This window comes from Sapajus apella, unplaced genomic scaffold (genome assembly GCF_009761245.1).
Source record: "Sapajus apella isolate SASKATOON/1434 unplaced genomic scaffold, GSC_monkey_1.0 scaffold207, whole genome shotgun sequence".
Taxonomy (NCBI): domain Eukaryota; kingdom Metazoa; phylum Chordata; class Mammalia; order Primates; family Cebidae; genus Sapajus; species Sapajus apella.
This window is the reverse complement of record NW_022437147.1, coordinates 199916-218194: the sequence shown is the minus strand read 5'-3', so window position 1 is coordinate 218194 and position 18279 is coordinate 199916. Positions and strand designations below refer to the sequence as shown.

The 18279-nt window shown below is 45.7% G+C and overlaps 1 protein-coding gene across 3 annotated transcripts in view; it reads left to right on the top strand.

The window, feature by feature from the left end:
• Positions 1 to 290: 290 nt before the first annotated feature.
• The window catches only part of SVIL (supervillin), a 217876-nt gene continuing 199887 nt past the window's right edge, over positions 291 to 18279 (top strand). Inside the window, exon 1 of one of the 3 annotated variants that reach the window (XM_032270273.1) lies at positions 291 to 612. The gene's annotated coding sequence lies outside the window, so the exon portion shown is untranslated. Of the gene's footprint in view, positions 613 to 1379; positions 1504 to 1844; positions 2202 to 18279 lie in introns of those variants that run through there. The other 2 variants (XM_032270274.1, XM_032270275.1) reach the window with 2 other exon arrangements.

Here is an 18279-nt window from a genome sequence, read left to right as displayed (position 1 = left end):
GTGACTTTTCCACAGGTGCGCCTGGCCAGCAAGGACGGTCTCCTTCGCAACTGGCCCACAACTTTGGCACGGGATGCCAGATTTTAATTATCCCTGGAAGGTCTGGAGACTGAGAGCGGCCTCTCAGGGCTCCAGGGTAAGCAGCGGCCTCCGGGCAGCAGAGCTGGTGAGGAGAGTCAGGGAGCCCCGAGCCGCAGGGCGCGTGCGCGTGGGCGAGTCTCCCGGCCGGGCGTGCGCCGAGTGGGTGGGTGGCGCCGGCCCCGCCGGCCTGGCGCGCAGTCCGAGCCACTCAGAGCGCCCGGCGGCCGACACCCAGGGGCTCTACAATTAATACCCCGCGCCTGCTCGCCGGCCGGGACTCGCGCGCCAGCTGTCGGGGACGGAGGCGCCCGGTCCGCCCTGACGAGCTCGCCACTGGCTCTGCTCCGGCGGCGACGGCGACAGTGGCCCGGGCCGACTCTCCCGGGGACCCCACCTCCTCCAGAGCCAGCTTGGGCAGGGGACTGTGCCTCCCCACCGAGGTACCTCGCTAGTGTGCGCCCCTGGCCCGGGCCCGGCAGGTGGGCGAGGACGGCGGGAGCTGCCGGGGCTCCGCAGGAGCGCGCGGAGAAGGTGAGTCCGGGGGGTGGGAGGAGTAAGGGTACGAGTGTGGACGCGCCCCCGGGCAGGTCTTAGAGTTTAGCTCAGGTCCTCAGTGGGCAGCCTGAGGGGGCCAGCCTGCTGGAAGAGTTCTCTCGGGCTACAGAACGAGTTGGACAGCCACATCCCCGGCCGGGAGAGCTACAGGGAGGCCCTGGCCTCCAGCCCCACCGGAACCCGAGAGCCCCGCAGCCCCGGGGCTGCAGCCGGGGGCTCAACCAAGCCTCTCCCAGCCCTAGGACCCGGAGGGCGTGACTGCCACCACCCTGAGAGCTACTGAGACTCAGGACACAAACTTAGTTTCCACACAAAGTAAAAACTGCCTCTCTGGTATTTTAAGACAGGACGTGCTTATTGCCGATTCATCGCGGTTTCCTCGGGCCACCTCCGAGGACAGGGCTGGACCCGCTGGCCCTGGAGGGGGTCGGCTCCGGGCGTGTGTTCGTGTCCTGTGGCGCGGGGACAGCTCTGGTGCCTCCCCCGGGAGTCGGCCCAGCATGATCCGCGCGCCCTGACCCCTATTCGGGAAGGGGTGCCCACGGTGGGAGAGGCGGGGGTGCCTGGGCTTGGCCACTCTCCGTGTCCCCACCCTCTCCGTCCGCTCCTCGCCCTGTCCGAGGGTGCTCCCGTCTGGTGGCCCAGCAGAGGGCGCCAGCTCCCGGCCGCCGCGCGGATGGCAAGGGGAGGGGACGTGCGAGCCTCCAGGTAAGGAGCAAAGTGAATCATCCCGAGCGGGGACCCGCTCTCAGCGAGGTAGGAACGAGCGAGGCGTGGCCGCGGCGCTGCTGAGAAGTCCGGGCCGCGGGGCCTCTGTCGGCGGGGAGCGGCGATCGTGCCACTGGGAGGTGTGGAAGAGCCGGGAAGGTGAGAAAGTCCCTCCCCGCTGTGGCCGAGGGGCGCGCGGGGCCGGAGCCGGCCAACGCCAGGACTCGCTGCTGCGTTCCGCTCCGGGGCAGGCGGCGCGGGTCAGTCTCGCTTTGGCTGCGGGCGGCCCCTTCGGGGACGGTGGCGGGAACCTGGGAGTCGGCCGCGGGTGGAGAGCGGCGGGTCCCCGGGCCGTTGCGACGGGGCGCTGCACTCTGCCCGCGGGGTCCCCGAGCCGTAACAAAGGCGCAGCGCGGCCGCGGCTCCCACCCACTTCCGTCCCCGGCGCGCGCCGCGGGGAGGAGCGGGCCGGGGCAGGGTTTCTTTCCGCGGAGTTTCGGGAAGTTAGCGCGGCTGCCAGTTATGCCGAGAGCAGGGCGGGGAGGCGGGTGGCCCGGGGAGGGGCGCGCCAGTGATCAGAACTGCGACATCGCCCGGTTCCTCTCCCGACCCTAGCCGCAAGTGGCCGGAGCTGCCTTGGCTCCCGCGCCCCCAGCCGGGGGTCCCAGGCCGGCGCCTCCGCAGGGCCGCGCGGGTTTGAACTCGACGCTGGGCGCGCCTGGCCATCCCGCCTGCCCACGCCTCTCCCTGCAGTTTCTGCGCGCGTGCGGGCTCTCGGAAGGGAGTGGTTTAGCCCCCTGACAGCCAGCAGCCCCGGGACCCTGAGTGGAGCTCCAGAAGGCGGTAATTGCATTACAGTGAGTGAGCGGTGGGGAGGCTCCAGTCCAGGCCTCAATCTGGGTCAGGTGCGGGGTTATCCGCTTCAGGCACTGGCAAGAGAGATCTTGTAAAGTCTGACAGTTTATTGCAGTGAGAAGTTCCGCAAAAGGGGAGAGGCCAGCTGGGGAAATTAAAGGAGCTCCTGTCCGCCAGCCCCATCCCGAGGTCGTGATAACTTGTGCCTGTGCAAACCCTAGCACAGGCACACGCTTTGTCATAGAAATGTCAGAGGCAGCATCACTGCTGCGCCAGGTGTTTCTCAGCATCTAGACAGGAGAGGAGGAGGTGATGATGAAGAGAAACTCAGGACATTCCGCTTGATGTGAGACCCTAACCCTAGCAATCAATCAATGGAATTCACATTTCGTGTCTTGTCTTATCGGCCTCCACCTGCCTCTTCTGTTAGAAGGAAAGGGCAGGAACAAGTTTTTATGAAGCGCTAACGGATGAGGGACTCTCGCCTACGCAATGTGGAAGGCTCTTCATTTTTCTCTTTACATCTTACAACCTCCTCACAGGAGGTTATTTCTGTTTTACAGATGGGGAAACTGAGGCTTAAAGAGGTTAACAGATCCAAGAATCTGTCCTGTTCCAAAGAGGACTGCGTATTCCTTCCATGTTTTTTTGTTTGTTTGTTTTTTGTTTTTTGGCAAAGGTAGTTACTGAAGAGCACTACATGAACAGCTGGGTGTGCGCTGTGCCTGGGGGTTCAGGTTTGATTATGTTAGGCTTTAGGGTTTAATGGAGTTTCCACCTATCTCTGGCTTGTGTTAATGCCAATGCCGTAACTAAACCAGCTCATATGTAAAGCTTAATGTATATGAAGAGAACTAAGGCTTCCTTTCCAAACCTTTAGAATTATATGACAGTTCCAAAGAGTGGTGGAAATAGCCATCCTTTGCATTTTGCAGTGTTTCATCAGGCAGGTGGGCCGGGAGTCAGGAATTCTACAAAGCGCAGAGCTCTGTTTGCCTTTTTGTTGCAAGGAGCTGCAGTTCCCACCTTGTTTAAGCTGAGTGTGACTTTGCCACTGTGCTGAATGTGCATTTAAAATTAAGTGAAGTATGCTTTGGAAATAATGGCCCACCTTACTGACTGACACATTAAAACCTTAGAATTTCTTTGATGGATCCAAGGATACAATTGTATCCACATACTTTTATGTAACATTTGAGCTCGTTTGCAAAATAGGACTTTGATATTGTCCTGAATGTACCTAAAATGTATTGCCTTCAAGAAAGATGTTTGCAACTCTGGCTTAACAGTCAGGGACTTGGAATGTCCTAGGTAGTAGAGGCAGCCAGGAGCGCTTGATGAGGGCAAGCCTGGGAAGTCAGAATGGCTGGCTTCAGATACTGCCTTCACCATTAGAGCTCTGTAGTCTTGGGCAATTTACGCAGCCTCTGAGCTGTACTTTCATCTTTTAAAACAGAAATCAAAGGCCAGGTTTTTGTGGCTCACACCTGTAGTACCAGGGCTTTGGGAGGCTGAGGTGGGAGGATAGCTTGGGGCCAGGAGTTTGAGACAAGCCTGGGTAACATAGTGAGACCCTCTTTCTACAAAATATTTAAAAATTACCAGTTGGACATGGTGGCTCATGCCTATAATCCCAGCACTTTGGGAGGCCAAGGCAGGCAAATCACAGGGTCAGGAGTTCGAGGACCAGTCTGGCTAATATAGTGAAACCCCATCTCTACTAAAAATACAAAAAATTATCCAGGTGTGGTGGTGTGTGCCTGTAATCCTAGCTATTCGGGAAGCTAAGGCAGGAGAATCGAGTGAACCTGAGAGATGGAGGTTGCAGTGAGCTGAGATCGTGCCATCGTACTCCAGCCTAGGTGACAATGCAAGACTCTGTATGAAAAAAAAATTACCTGTAGTTACAGCTACTTAGGACGCTGAGGTGGGAGGATGGCTTGAGCCCAAGAGTTCCAGCCTGCAGTGAACAATGATTGTGTCACTGTACTCCAGCTTGGAATCTGTAAAAAAAAAAAAAAAAAAAATGAACAAAACAAGCTAGGAATAATAATAGTGCCTCCTGATTTCAAACTATGAGGACTAAATTAGATAATTCATGAGATACTTGGCACAGTGCCTAGCACATAGTTGCTGTTCAACAAATGTTACATAGTTATGATGTTTAAGAACAGGATCCTTCCCTTCCTCATCCAGAAAGGTAAACCCATCCATAGTTGCCCTGAACTGACTGTTCTTAGTGAATATGGCAATATTGCACAGTTAGTAATTCCTCCTTCTCTCAGCAAGTTGGGGCTAGGGAAAGGTTATTAGTGATGGAGAAGTTGGTCCACTCACCCAAGGAATTTACAAGGACCTCCACAGCTGTGGAGCTTTCCTCCCGTTTTTACCACTGGGTAATTGTGTGGCTGGCCTTCCAGCCATTTCCCTGTCTTTTAAATTTAAAGTGCAGTATTCTAATAGCCAAGATGTAGGAATTAAAAAAAAAAAAATGAACGGGTAAAAAGGAAATTCATATTCTCTTTTTCTCATTCACTAGCCATCTGTGGCACTAAAGAAATGTATCTGCTTCTGTGAAAATTGTGCTGGCCTAATCCTGGGAAGAGGGGCCATTTTCTTGGAAAATATATTTTCTGACAGTCTGTTTAAAGGTGAACCGCCAAGTTGATAGAAGAGGAAGGAGAGTTTGAGACATAATATTTCAAAAATATTTGCTCAAACGTGGTCAACTATGTATAAGCTGAAAATGGCCAAACTACCTTTTAGATGCCAGCATGAACTATAGGTCAGTTAAGCTGAACAATAATGCACAGCTAGTATAAACTATTTCATATGTTAAAAACTCGAAAGTTCTTCAAGTGAGCAAATATACTCTGTATTGTAATATACATATATAAATATAAAATTAATTATTGTATCTATATGTATATTGTATATATAATGATATAATTTCTTATAATACATCTGATCATTTTGTGCTATTTTATAGCTCTTGATTTTGGTTTTGCTTTTGTCTTTTAAACAATGACTATGGACTAATGCACCCGAAAGAAATCTTATAATTTGATCATACACCACCTGATGGTGTAGTTACCATGAATATTATCTTCAAGTAAGTGCGGGGACAGGATTGTCGTTATGTAGGCTTTACATCTGGATATGATATGCAGCTTGTCCCACACTGGAAAACGAGCCGCGTGCATAACCAGTCGGCAACGCGTAAGTTAGGGGCAAGATCCCTGCTTTTGTGCATCTCGCTCCATTTGTAGCCACTTGTTGCGCTCCATCTGGGAAGAAAGAAGCCGCTGCAGGGCATGCGCCAGACCTGTGCTGGGCTGTCGCTTCCATTGTACGGAAGATGAACAGGCCGCGTTATTTTGGATCACGTAGCAGCTTGTTCAAAAGCATCTTGCATTCCCCAGCTGTTCCACAACTTCTTCGCATATGGGAGAGAACTTGCCAGCTGCTGGGGCAACTGTACTTACATTTGCTGCCTTTGTTCAGTAAACAAGGAAGGTAAAAAGCCAGGCGCCTTTGTTAAGCTGTAGTCATTGTAAAGACTTATTTGTTTCTGTTATGTCAATGTGATTTCAGATATAGTGTGTCAGGGGAGGAGGTTTAAAAGGAAATGTCAGAATTAGCATTTTTTTTCCAAATAAATGTCATTTTAGGGTAACCAGCATGTATAGTTTTTTCATACGTAAAACCTTAGGCTGCTTTTATATTTCATTGCCTAACAAAGGAATGGATCTAATATGTAAAAATAAGTGTTTATTTAAAAATTGACATATGAATCAGATTTCATTCTATACATTTTTCTATTGCATGAAATACATAAAAGTTAGTGTCTCCAGACTGTGTTTTCTGCACATTCTGTTGTTTTTGCATTTGTTGGAGCTGTAGGATACCTTGCTCATACCCTTTGTTAAATCAATGAGAAAAGTTTGGTTTATAAGAAGTTTGCTTATCCAAGGTGGTTTGGCTACTGGTTTTAAGTCAGCGAAGCTTCTGTCAAGTGTTTACAGTGTGGCAGGCCTGGGGAACCTATAAAGATGAATAAGGGCTGGGCCCAGCCCTGGGTGGACTCACAGCTCAGAAACAACAGACAGAAACAAATACTAAAGAGTATGAGAGCTGGAGCAGAGGCAGCACCTTTTTGTTTTCAGAACAGTGTTGTAATCATGTCAGCTCAAATAAAGCCATGCCAGCTCAAGTTGATGTGCCAGTAAGAAGTGAGGAGCAGAATCTTGGTTACAGGAAGATAGAAGAGGCATTACATGGTTGATCAAATTTTAAGTACATGTCCTTAAAAAAGAAGGTTTTGTGTTGTGTCTCTGCCTAGGCCTGCTTGTCTCCCAGTTTCTGCCCAGCACCCCAAAACCCCTTGCCTTCCTAATTATTGTGCATTGTGAATAAATGGCCCTCTAGTAGCTCCAGCATCAATCACAATCCTTTATGGGATATTCAGTTAGTTTCAATCCCCTTTGTTCTATAAGAGGTTATAAAATAAGCCATAATTGCTTGGGCATGTATAAAACCCTCTGACTCCAAATCTCCTCTAAATCTTAGGGGTTCCTTGTACTGGAAACTGCTGTTGCTTCAGATCCCCTGGTGATTCATAGCTGCTGAATTGGGCCCACAATTCTAAGCCCTTAATCCACTTCTGGGCTCCACATATACATTCATGTATCTCTTACTTCATCCTTTTGTGCAGTAATAACAGATTTTTTACAGTCTTTCAGTTTTCACTTGGTTTTACTGGCATTTTCACTTGAGATGTTCAAGAACTCTGTTGGGTTCTTAGGGCTGATGACCCAAGGTTCCGTCTTGTACAAGAGGAAACTGAGGGTCCACAGTTGAGAAACTTGCCTGGGCTAAGATTAGAACAAAAATTTCCTGATTGAAAATTCAGCACTCCCCTCTGGCTGGAAGAGTAAACTTACACAAAGCTAGAGGTTGAGCTCTGTATTAGTTTACTTTGCCTGTGGCTTCATTGTGTGTGCTCTGACTTCAGTGAACCTCACTGGGTTTTCCACCTAGGGCTTTCACTGGGAGAAATCTCTCTTCCTGAGTTCATTTCTCTGCACATTCTAGTTCTCTTGGCATCTTGAGTTTTCTTTCTTTCTTTCTTTCTTTTTTAATACAGACATGATCTTGCTCTGTTGCCCAGGCTGGAGTACAATTGCATAATCATAGCTCACTGCAGCCTTGAACTCCTGGGCTCACGGAATCCTCCCTTTTCAGCCTCCCAAGTAGCTGGGACTACAGGTGTGTACCACTATGCCAGCTAATTGAAAAAAAATTGGAGGGAAACATTGCCCAGGCTGGTCTAGAACTCCCTGGGCTTAAGCAATCCTTCTGCCTCAGCCTCTTAAAATGCTGGGATTATAGGTGAGATCCAAAGTGCCCAGCCATTATGTTATGTTTCTAAGTCTTGGCTCTCAAATGCAATTGCCAGCTTTTAAACACATGCATCCCTCTGTCCTGCTGCACCACACACACACACACACACACACACACACACACACACACACGCGCGCGCGCGCGCACGCACACCCTACATATATGCAGATGCCCAGCATGGCTACTGGACCCATTATCCTTTTTCATCCAGCCCAGCTCCTTTCAGAAGACAACTTCACCTTTACACCATCAGACTCTCTCCTCCTTCTTCACGGCTTGGGATGCTGTACAATTCTTGATAGATGTCAGATATAGGTGGATGGTCAAAGTTAGCCCGTTTCCTCTTTATCCACAGGGGAACTGTTGGAAAATGATCCAGCTTGGTGGTGGTGACCATGTTGTCCCCGAAACATCGTGCTCCTTGGGGTTAGAAATAAGGGCCATTTCCCTGTAGGAGGAGGAAGGTGATGAGCCTCGTGGGGGAGGGGCCTCCTTTGCTCAGGGCTTCTCTAAGAACCCTTACACAGCTGTAATACCACTCCCCACAAACATCCTAACGCCGCCCTCACCCCCAAACTTCGGCAGCTTTCTCCTCCTTCTAGGACCCTTTGTTTGTTTCTCTCTTTGACATTCTGCCCCTCCTGCTTCTGGTCTGTAGCTGTCGCCCAGTCGCCTCCTGGCAGGCCTGGGTTTCAGGTGTCTTAGGGACACATTTGCCTTGGATGGCCTTATCTCCATCTGTCATTGGTGTTTAATTGCTTTCCCTCCACTCTCCAGCCTGCTCTTTGACTTGGGGTAAGTTTCACCCTTGGAATCCTTTCTGATTACTTCTTTCAGCTTTCCTCTGGCCAATTCAGCTGCCCGTTCAGCTCCTCCATGCTGCTAGCTCACCCTTTGTGTCTGCAGTTTCCCAGGGTTTCCAATACATGGCTTTGTCTCTATCCAAGCCTGCTCTACTCTTTCTTCTTTCCTTCTTTTCCTTCCTCCCACTTTTTGACAGTGCTTCTCGACACTTGTATTCTTTTCCCTTTCATTTTTTTCTTCTTAACAATTTGCAAACCCTTCTGCCTTTGTTCTGAGTCAATCTCATTTGGCTGTCACCTTTGGTTAGTATAGTAATGATATTGAATATCCTATCGAAGTTTTTATGTACAGGAACTTTTTGCTTTTAAAAAGGATTCTTTGGAACTGCAACTTGGAAATACCAGTTTTAAAACTGGTCAGGTCAGGGCATTTTAAAAGGTCTGAACTTTGGGGAAAATTGTTTGAAATTTATTTTGGCTTTCCTCACCCATGGCAGTACCTTAAAAGTAACTGAAACATAAGCTTGTTTTGAATAACCTTTCCCTCGCAAGCGGGAATTGTACATACAGAAAGCAGAGTCCACTCAGGTTTTTCTTCTGCTTTTTCAAATCATATTTCTGGAAAATTTTGGAAGGGAGTTTGTGCTTTGTGGCCAGTCTGGGGTGGGTGTAAGTCATGAACAATTGGTCATATTAAGACTTTGTTAGACCCTTTTGATTAAAAGGCTTGCTAGGGGTGCTTTCTGCCTATGATCCTATGTCCATGAGAATATACCAGAGAGGAGATATTAGGAAATCCTTGACTGATTAACGAATCTTTAGTTTTTCCCCCAAAGCAGTGAACATAAGCGTTTACTCAGGATCAAGAATGGAGCAGGATGGTAGTTGGAGGTTCTTTCCCTGCCTCGAGGTGGAGCTGCAGGCTCCTGTTGGTCTTGCCCAGCCAAGGGGCCTCAGCAGTGCTTGCCAGGCACCCAGAGCCCTCCCACCTGGCACTTATTCACTGCAAAAATATTGCTCTTTTTGTGAAAATTGTTTTTCATATTCAGAAATTAATTCACATTTCTCCTTTCTCTAAGTTCTGCAAAAAGTGCAAAGACGTTTACCCATACCCGAATAGTTTGGTTCTTTAATTTCCCAATTAAAAGGGAACACAATTTTCTTGATCCAGTAAATCTGGGATTCTGTTTATGGCAGTGTTACTTATCCAAGGTGGTCTGGCTATTGGATATAATTCAGCAAAGCTTCTGTTGGGCGTTTACAGTGTCACAGGTCTGGGGAGCCTGTAAAGATGAATAACGGTTGGGTGCATGGTGCCCAGGGAGTTTGAGTTCAGCCTGGGCAACATTTCTCTATAATTTTTTTTTAATTAGCTGATGTGGAGGTGCACACCTGTAGTCCCAGCTACTTGGGAAACTGAGAAGGCAGGATTCCTTGAGCCAGGAGTTCCAGGCCACAGTGAGCTATGATCACGCCACTACACTCCAGCTAATGTTAGTATAGACTGGAGTACCCGCAGACTAAGGAATCTTTGCTTCCGCAATGTTCTTTAATTGGTGTTGCTGGACATAGAATCTTGATGCAACCATCAACTTCAGTTAACCTAGTCAAGTTATCCACCTATCTTAACATTATTACATTATTATTAAGATCCTTGAAATTGAAGAGGACCTTAAGTCATGAATGATTGCTCATATTAAGACTATGTTAGACCCTTTTGATCAAAAGGCTTTCTAGGGGTGCTTTCTACTTAAGTCTCTCTGTCCATGAGAATATACCAGAGAAGAGGTATTAGGAAATCCTTGACCTTGAAGATAGGTCCTTGAAATTGAAATTATACAGAAACAAGAAGTGAATGTGACCAAACAGACTTGATTCTGTCATTCCTTTGCCCAAGAAACATTTGGTAACTGCGTCGTGTGTGTGTGTGTATGCTAGTGCACGTGCATGTGTGTGCCCATTTGATGCTTGTTATTGAGAATATAGAGTGAATCTTGCCTTTGTGGAGCTTACAGTGGGGAATACATTTGTAAGTAAACAAGCATAGGTGTTATGAGGGAAGCACATTCTAGATGTAATGGGGACACGAGAGGATGCCATGACAGCAGTGCTGCCCCAGTAGCATCGTCTGTTGAGCGTCTGCTGCTTGCCAGGCCCTGCACCGAGGGCTTTGAGGGCTTGACATGCTGCACTTATTTTTTAAATTAGCACTTTTTGTTTTTGAGATGCAGTCTTGCTCTATCTCCCAGGCTGGAGTGTAGTAGCATAATCTCGGCTCACTGCAACCTCTGCCTCCCAGATTCAAGCCATTCTTCTGCCTCAGCCTCCCAAGTAGCTGGGATTACAGGCACCTGCCACCACACCCGGCTGAATTTTGTATTTTTAGTAGAGACGGGGTCTCATCATGTCGGCCAGGCTGGTCTCAAACTCCTGACCTCGGGTGATCTGCCCACCCTGGCCTCCCAAAGTGCTGGGATTACAGGCATGAGCCACCACGCCCAGCCACAATTGACACAATTTTTTAAGTGAAAGCCTTGATAGGCTAAGTACCTCCAAGTGAGGTGTGACAGTACATAGTAGAGTCTGGGTTTGGATTCAGATCGAAGGCCATAAACTTTTTGCCATAAATGAGAGGATGTATCAGTAGCTTCCTAGGTTTACTTTTCCTTCTGTAACCGTCCCTATGACTGCACATGATGAAGGAATAAGGAAGCCTGCAGAGCCGTTTTATATAAGGGATGTAAGTGGGGGCTGGGTACAGTGATGCACACCTATAATCCCAGCACGTTAGGAGGCCGAGGTAGGAGGATCACTTGAGCCAGGAGTTTGAGACCAGCCTGGGAAACCTAGTGAGACCCCATCTCTACAAAAAATTAAAAAACTAGCCAGGCATGGTGGTGCACACCTGTAAGTTTTAGTTACTTGGGGGGCTGAAGTGGAAGGATCACTTGAGCCCAGGATGTCAAGGCTGCAGCAAGCTATGATTGCACCATTGCACTCCAGTCTGGGCCACACAACAAGACCTTATCCCTAAAATAATTGTTTATTTTTACAAAAAGGATGTAAGTGGGGGGTTAGCCCTAGCTCCACTCTCTTCTATAAAGGATGTACCATGGGGATCTAGTCTAGATGGTTCCTAGGTGTCTGTAATTATGCATTTTCTCTGAGTATCCTTTAGATTTAGTGTTTTGCCAACTCTAAAGAGTCTTTCTTTTCCCTCTGCTGAGTGTTGTGGAAATGAGCCATCAGCCTGACTGAGCCCCAGAACCGTCTTCCTCCTTTCTCAGTGCTGTGCATCGCAGCCAGCAGCCTCTGGTTTCTGCCTTATGCCCTCAGTGGTGCTTGGTGAGGCAAGTGGCTCTATCTCAGGCCTGCAGAAAGGGAGAGTGACTTCCTCTTTCAGATCTGTTCTTTAAATGAACCCCTCATGGAGGGAAAGCCTGCCTGCTAGGACACATCTGTGTGCATGAGTACGGGTTCTCAGAAATCTCATCCTCACTCAGCAGCCTGCTGGTTATCTCCCCTCTCCTGCCTTTTAAGGATTGCAAGGCCCTGTGGTTCTGATAAGACCTGGTTGTGATCTTGAAGAACACTGGCTGGGCAGGTTGAAGGAAACCTATCACTCTTGAAGCGAAGGAGAGGCTCAAAGCGGACATGAGATCCTGCCCTTTTCCAAAAGGAACCCCTGAGGACACAAAAGAATCGCCCTGAGGCTCTAGGAGAAACTTTGATAAGCCTGCTCTGCCTTAGGGCTGTGCCTGTCCTGTTTCCTGCTCTTGATAGCAGGCAAGTAGAAAGGCACCTCTGATCCTGAACTGCGTGCCATAATGAGGAAATTCCACCTTGAAAATTTAGAGGTGAGCCTGCATGCTTTTTTTTTTTCTACAACAGGGTCTCTGTCACCCAGGCTGGAGTGCACTGGCGCAATCTCTGCTCACTGCAACCTCTGCCTCCTGGGTTCGAGCAATTCTCATGCGTCAGCTTCCCGAGTAGCTGGGATTACAGGCACATGCCACCACACCTGGCTAATTTTTTGTATTTTTGGTAGAGATGGGGTTTTGCCATGCTGGCCAGGCTGGTCTTGAACTCCTGACCACAAGTGATCAACCCACTTCGGCCTCCCAAAGTGCTGGGATTACATGCTTGAGCCACCTTGCTCAGCTCATCAGTTTTTAAGTCCAAAAATAAGGCTAAGAACTTCCTAGAAAAATTGATAGACCATGAACTTAAGTGAAGAGACAGCTTACTTCAACCAGTGTTAGACTATGTCCATCCATTTCATAAAAATGAATTTGGTATTAGACCTTGAAATAGGATTTACATATGTTTTTTCATTCTGACCCTAGAATTATCCAATTATCTTTAAAAAACAGTCAGCGTCGTATATTCTGACATTGAGTTTCCAGGAAGAAGAAAACCATATTATGTTCTTGACAAGAAAAGTGTGTGGTTGGAAGATGTTTTGGTTGATTATTTATGTAAACCCAACATCTGTGTGTGTGTGTGTGTGTGTGTGTGTGTGTGTGTGTGTGTGTGTGTTTTAAATCTTCATTAAAAAAAAGATTGAAAAGCTTGCATTGTGGGGCATTTTTTTTCTATACATTTGGTTCTCACAGTGCGGGAAGAAGGCACAAGTTAGTTCTAGCAGGCAGTGAAAGCAGTTTATTTTTTTCCATGAACAAATCGGTTCCATCTCTTGTATCTAGGCTTCTTAGAAAAAAATAAAAAGAGAGAGAGAAAACAAAAAACTCAGAAGCTGCAAGCTTATTGTGGAAAACTTCTCACTTTCATTTTGAGCACAGATACTGGTTCTAGGTTGGAATAGTAGCATCCTTTATCTGGTTGTAGAAGTTGGGAGTTCCACAACTTGGAAACCACTCATATTTCCCTTGCCCTGTACCCAAGTCCCCTGAGCCCAGTGTCTTCTCATTATTTCCCAATTTCAGCTACAAGCTGGTTGTGAAAAGTCACGTGCTGTGTTTGCATAATCTTCACCCAACCCTTTTCCCCTCCAAACCTTTTATCTATTTGGCTGCCAAATTCACACTCATAGTTACCCAACAACGGCTTTTGTTTCATTTTTTCATATGTTCCAAATGGTTTTCCCATTATTTCTGATTCTAGGGACAACTAGGGAGAGTCCATGAGCTGCAGAAACAGGTAAAGTTGCCTCAATTACATGTAGGCTTATTGAATAGTTACCATCACCAGGTACAGGTAAATAGGAGAATGCCTATTTAAAAGATGAGAAGAATAGATTTTATAGTAAGAGAGAAGTTTTCTCTGTCAAGATGTTCCTCCTTTTCTTCTCCCTCCTTTCCCTCCTCCTATTATATAATAAAAATAGTTGTTATTATTCCCTGAAGCATTATTCATAGTCTAGTGGGACAAACAGTTGTTGCTAAGAGTAATGCCCTCTTAACAGTGACTATGGAAAGTTTCAGTTAAAGTACTAGAAAGTGACTTGTCATGAATAATCACAGTTTAAATTTAAGTGATGCTTATTCAAATTTATACATTTAATTTTTATTTTTTGAGATCTCACTCCGTAACCCAGGCTGGAGTGCACGATCTCAGGTCACTGCAACCTCCACCTCTCGGACTCAAGTAATCCTGCCACCTCAGACTCCCCAGTAGCTGGAATACATTTTTAATTTTTTTTTTTTTTTTAATGTTTAGATGATGGCTGGCTAATTTTTTGTAGAGACGAGGTCTCACTATATTGCTCAGCCTGGTCTCAAATTCCTGTGCTCAACCGATCCTTCTGCCTTAGCCTTTCAGAGTGTTGGGATTATAGGCATGAGCCACCATGCCTAAATTTTTAAATATTTATGGAGGACTTTTATGTACAGGGCAGTCTGCCAGGATTTTCACTTATCACAAGTGCTACGTGAAGTAGGTAGTATTATTCCCATTTCACAGATGAGCAACATCAAGGCTTGAGAGGAAAAATGACTGGCCACAGTCGCATATCTGGGAGTGACAAGATTGAGATTTAAATCAAGATCGTCTGATTCCAGGGTCACATTCACTTCCCAGCCAATAAGTAAATGGCAGTGATGTCACCGTGTAGGTCCCACAGTGTGTGTAACAGTGGATTCTGGAACTCAGCTTGAATGCTCATGCAGCAGAATTTTAAGAACAAATCTGTTAAATTAGGGTTGGAGTTTTTACTGCCCCTAAATTGGGTTTGGAGGCTAGGATTCAAGTATCTGCCTGCTTTTTGCTAAAAACATTCATTGTACAAATCTGTACCCAACTCATGAAAACATCAGGCTTTTGTTTTTGAATCTGCACATCTTCCAAAGGCCGGTTTAGTGCTGAATTGGAAAGAATTCCAGTTCATAAAACCCGGAAAATGACCATTACTCCTGTTTTCTTTCTCTTTCTTTCTTTCTTCCTTTCTTTCCTCTTTTTCTTTCATTCTTTTTCCTTAAATAGCTTTATTGAGTTATAATATTGCCACTGTTTTCTTAACCTAGCTTTTTGGAAGAAAGCTTGGATCAATGTTAAGCCAAAATTTCTTAACTTTCTGGGCTTTTTGATATGGTCTCATATAAGTTACTCAAACTTTCTCACTTCTTTATTACTTCCATAGAAATCTTTTCAGTAAAAATGAGAGAAATTTTAAAAACTTTTACTTGCTGATGTAGGTTTTGTTTTGTTTTGTTTTGTTTGAGATAGAATCTCACTGTGTCACCCAGGCTGGAGTGCAATGGTGGATCTCGGCTCACTGCAACCTACGCCTCCTGGGTTCAAGACCTTCTCCTGCCTCAGCCTCCTGAGGAGCTAGGATTACAGCACATGCCACCACGCCCAGCTAAATTTTGTATTTTTAGTAGAAACACTGTTTTGCCGTGTTGGCCAGGCTGATCTCTAACTCCTGACGACCTCAGGTGATCTGTCTGCCTCGGCCTCCCAAAGTGTTGAGATTACAGGCTTGAGCCACTGTGCCCGGCCTGATTTGCTTTTTAAGGTTAGCTTTCCTGAAAATGTCTTCTCTAACTCCTGGTTATCCTGGAAGCCAGACAAAATAGCGCTCCTTACGGTAATACCAGTAAGATGCCAAAAGAAAAATTTGCCACAAGTCAACCTGGATATGGACTGCCCATTATCGATGGTATAGAGCAGGGGTAAGTCACAGGGCAGCGGACTGATTCCGTTCGGGTCCATGGCCTGTTAGGGAGGTGCGCTGCGGGGGAGGTGCGCTGCGGGGGAGGTGCGCTGCGGCTGAGCGAGCATTGCCTGAACTCCGCCTCCTATCGGATCAGGAGGAGCATTAGATTCCCATAGGATCCGAACCCTACTGTGAACTGCACATGCGAGGGGTCTACGTTGGGCGCTCCTTATGAGAATCTAACTGATGACCTAAGGTGGAACAGTTTCATCCCGAACTGCCGACCCCATGGAAAAATTGTCTTCCACGAGGCGGGTCCCTGGTGCCAAAAAGGTTTGGGACCACTGGGATAGAGCATTGCTTCTCAAACGTTAATGTGCATGCAAATCAAAGGTTGCTCAAATCTTTCCTATGTTTATTGTGTGTCTACTTGTGCTGTTAAAAATTGGGAGAGCAGTATTGAAATATGTGACTTGGTAAAATTGTCCGTTTCTTTGTGCAGTCTGTTTTTGCTTCATGTACTTGGATGCATAGCTATTATTAAGGTGAATAAATCTTTAGGATCCTGATGTCCCCTTGAGGAACTGGTGACATTATCATTATGAAATGACCTTCTTTATACCAGCTGATATTCTTTGCTATAAATTCTACTTGATATTAATACAGCCACTTCAGCTTTTTTTTTGGATTGGTGTTAGCATGGTATAGCTTTTTCCATCCTTTCACTTTTTACGACTTTTTGTAGGCAGTATAGAGTTGTATCTTTTTTCCCCAATATGAAAATTAGTCTTTTAATTGGTATATTTAGATGACTTATATTTAATGTAACTATTGATATAGTTGATTTTAAATCTATCATCTTGCTATATGTGTTGCATGTATCTTATCTATTCTTTATTCCCTTTTTCCTGGTTTCTCTGCCTTCTTTTGGATTGAGTTGTTTGGCTTTTATTTGTTTGCCTTTGTTTTTGTTTTTGTGACAGAGTCTTGCTCTGTCTCCAGGCTGGAGTGCAGTGGTGTGATCTCAGCTCACTGCAACCTCTGCCTCCAAGGTTCAAGCAATTCTCCTACCTCAGCCTCCTGGGTACCTGGGACTACAGGCATGCACTACCAGGTTCAGCTAATTTTTGTATTTTTAGTACAGATGGAGTTTCACCATGTTGGCCATGATGGTCTCAATCTCTTGACCTCATTGTCTGCCTGCCTCAACTTCCCAAAATGCTGGGATTACAGGTGTGGGAATACAGGTGTGAGCTGCCACACCCGGCCTTTTTTTTTTTTTTTTTTTTTTAAATGATTCCATTTGTCTCCTTTGTTGGCTAATTAGCTATATGTCTTTGTTTTGTTATTTTGTGGTTGCTTTAAGATTTACAGTGTAGGCTGGGCACAGTGGTTCATGCCTGTAATCTTAGTGCTTTGGAAGGCTAAGGTGGGTGGATTGCTTGAGGCCAGGAGTTTGAGTCCAACCTGGCCAACATGGCAAAAACCCCATCTCCTCTAAAAATACAAAAATTAGTTAGATACGGTGGCACATATTTGTAGTCCCAGCTACTCAAGAGGCCAAGGCATGAGAATCGCCTGAACCCAGGAGGCAGAGGTTGCAGAGAGCTGAGATCACACCACTGCACTCCAGCCTGGGTGACAGAGTGAGACCCCATCTCAAAAAACAAACAAACAAATGATTTACAGTATACATCTTTACATTATCACATTGTATTTTTAAATGGTATTGCATCACTTCACATGTAAAAACATTATAATAGGATACTTCCATCTTCGTATTACTGTTGTACAGTTTACTTTTACTTAAGTGATTAACTCCATATCAATTATTATTGTTGGAGAAGTCACTTCTCTTTTAAAGAGTTTTAGTAATAAGGAGAAAACTCACATATTTACCCAGGTAGTAACTATTTTCACTGTTCTTTATTCATTTTTGTATACCCATATTTCTACCTGATTTTTTTTTTCTACTTGAAAGAATTTCCTTTAGCATTTCTTGTTATATAGGACTTCTGGTGATTAATTCATTCCACTTCTATAGGTCTGATAAATCCTTATTTTGCCTTTATTTTATCAGTACCATGTGCTAACTGATTGTACAATTGGAGCTACAGCTTTTTTGGAAGCTATATTTGCTGTATATAGAATTACAGATTGACAATTTTTTCTTTTTAGTTCGTTAAAGATTTTGCTCCACTGTTTTACACTTGATTGTTTTTGACATAAAATCTGCTGTCATTATTACATTTTTTTTTTTGTTTATGTGATATCTCTTTTTTTTCTAATTGCATTTAATATTTTTATTTTTATTTTTTAAGCAGTGAAGTCTCACTCTGTCATTTAGGCTAGAGTGCCATGGTGCAGTCATAGCTCACTGTAGCCTCAAACCCCTGGTCTTAAACAGTCTTCCTGCCTCAGCCTCCTGAGTAGCTGGGACTATAGGCACATGCCACCATGCCCAACTGCTTTTAAGATGTTTTGTTTGTTCCTTGTTTTAAGCAATTTGCAATGTGCTTTGATATATGTTTATATTTCCTGTGCTTGGAATTAAATGAGCTTCTTAGATGTTTGAATTTACATATATATACTTATTTATATATATATATATATATATTCCCTCCCCCCTTTTTTTTTTTTTTTTTTTTTGAGACAGAGTCTTGCTTTGTTGCCAGGTGCTAGGCTGGAGTGCAGTGGTACAATCTCAGTGCACTGCAATCTCCGCCTCCTGGGTTCAAGCAATTCTCCTGCCTCAGC